This window comes from Triticum urartu, chromosome 1A (assembly GCF_056163025.1).
Source record: "Triticum urartu cultivar PI428250 chromosome 1A, HENAU_Tu73, whole genome shotgun sequence".
Lineage (NCBI taxonomy): Eukaryota > Viridiplantae > Streptophyta > Magnoliopsida > Poales > Poaceae > Triticum > Triticum urartu.
In genome coordinates this window covers 143356967-143359649 of record NC_141873.1, presented here as the reverse complement: position 1 = coordinate 143359649, position 2683 = coordinate 143356967, and positions in this window count along the sequence as shown.

Genomic DNA, 2683 nt, shown 5'->3' with positions numbered 1-2683 from the left:
GCATGCTTAACTCAGCACGGTGACAATAGCATAAGCGGGCGATAACCTCATGGATAGCCGTGGTTGTTCTCTTGTCATTTCCATGAGCTATCTCTCCATAGTTGATATCTCCTGCCTTAGGGTTTTCCTTGACAAATCCTTGAGTTCTTAACTCTACATGCTCCGGTCTTTCTCCAATACACCTTGATCTCGGGTATTGACAACTTCCATAGTCTGCCAAGTTCCATAAGGGTAGCATTCCTAGGTCATACAAATCTGGGGATTCTTCAGAGCCTCCAATTCTCCTAGTCTTCAGAGTCTTCAACAGCTGTAGTTTCCATTATCATAATGTATGGTAAAATCCTCTTCATTCCGAATGGTCTTACTTGTCTGATATCCTGTACTTCTTGGAGTGGTCTCATCAGTCGAATCTTCGAGTGGTCAAAAGGGAAAGGGGTATGGTTTCACTAAAGGGAAATTTGAATAAGCTCGGAAGAGAAGAGAGGTAAAAGATCTTTTTGAAAGGGAAAGTTGTAGAGAAAAATCTTTGCTATGGGCTTGCCAGTTTCTAGGGTCACGTCCTACAGTCAACATGTGCTCTGATACCATCTTGTAGCGACCCGACCCGAATGGGTCAAGTCTCTGTGCTTAAGTGTCATCCCTGGATCGGTATGCTAACACACACAGTACTCGAGGATTTATAACAGAGGTAAATCACATGTAAAAGTAACGTAAATACTATTACCTCAAATCCAAAATAGCGGAAGTGACAAGGTTGTGGATTCCCATCAACACCAACGGCAAAGTTGAGTGTAGAAATCGTAACCCTAACGTATCACTTACTCGTCGTAAGATAATCCTGCAACATGAGACGTTGCAGCCACAGAGGGTCAGTACATTGAATGTACTGGCAAATTCACACCATAGAGAATGATGAATAAAGGCTATCACTACATGCATATTTGGCTGGTGGAAAAGCTCTATGGTTATAAGGTTTTTGCGAAAAGCCAATTTTTCCCTACTGCAAAGGAATACATTTTAATTAACTATCATGGTGGTTGTTGAACATTGAGAATGGTTGACAGCATTCTCAATCCCAATTAAGCATCATCATTAAAACCCAACAATATTCATTTAAAGTAACGTGATGAGATCAACAGGATAATCCAAGAACTAGATACTCAAGATGTCCATAACCGGGGACACGGCTAATCATGATTAGTTTATACACTCTGCAGAGGTTTGCGCACTTTTCCCCACAAGACTCGATCGCCTCCGTTGGATTTCTCGCACTACATGGTGTTTGAGAAACGGATGACCAAGACACAGTCTTTCAGAAGCGCTAGCACCTTACGATGGATAGACCGGTACACCTACTTTCCCCTACATCTGCTAGTCTACCCTGTAAGAGTTCGCACGACTTACTCAACTATGCCAGAGCCCATAATGGCTTGTGGCTGCACACGGAAGTTTCTAGTATGAATAATCTCATGATCCCTTTGAGCCTGGGTGGCGGTCCAAAAGAAAAACAGGCAAGTCCTGGATTACCCAGGTGCCTAGACAGGCAATCCTAGAATAACCAGGTGCCTCAATCCACCCAGATGTGTGTTTAAGTTGCCACCTTAAGTAAACCATTAATGAACAATCTCACATCTGTCATGGATACTCTCAAAACCCAATCCACGTCTACGAGCATAGCATGGCATAATAAGCAAACGTAGAAGTAACTCCCAAAGGTTTGATAATAAACAGGTAATAGGTACTACCTCATCTACTTCCCATCCCACAATTTAATTAGATCCTAAACATGCAATGTGTGAAGATTGATCTAATGCAATAAAACTGGGTTGTAGAAAAAGGTATGATCAAAGTGTTTCTTGCCTGCAATGTTGATGAAGATGATTCGCACTCAAAAAATCTTGATAGATCTACTCGTCTCACTCCGGTCAATCTATCGTAAGCAAGCAATAGTAACCACACATAAGCAATCACTCAAAGATTGGAGAGAACAAAGAAAACAATTCGGAAAACGTCAAAACCAAGAAAATAACTCTTGCAACATAAAACAATTTCTAACAGTACCAAAATTATATGAATTTGGCCTTATCAGAAAGTTTAGGTCAAGAGCTTCGATTTGCAAAAAGAATCAACTCAAACGGAGCTACGAAACTCAAGTTATGATCAAACGAAGTTTGAATTCAAATCTGATCTAATTCAAATTTTAAACTTTTCAAAAACATGTTTGAGTTGGATTACTGGATAGAGGAGATCATAACGAAGAAGTGGGCATTGGTTTCATTAGATTTGGACAAACGAGTAAAAAGTTATAGTCATTTGAAAATCAGGGACTAATCTGTAAAAGAAAATCCTCACATATAGGTCCCTGGCCGAAATAATAAGAAAAAGGAAAAATCTATTGAGCGAACGCTCGCTACAGAACCTAAACCGACGAAAACCGTTCGCTAAGGAGATCTAAACAGTGAACGTTCGCAAAATAACTAGATTTACAAAAACGGATTCTTAAGAAAAACCGAAGAAAACCTAAACCTAAAAGAAAACCGGCGAACCGGGGGCGGTTTTATACCGGTTCGGGGCGGTTCTTCGGTGAAAAACCGGAGACTCTCCAGCGAGGTTGCGGACTCCGGCGAGTCCGGCGAGCTCCGGCGTCGGCGGATCTGGCGCGGCAGCAAGGCGGCAAGGGCGG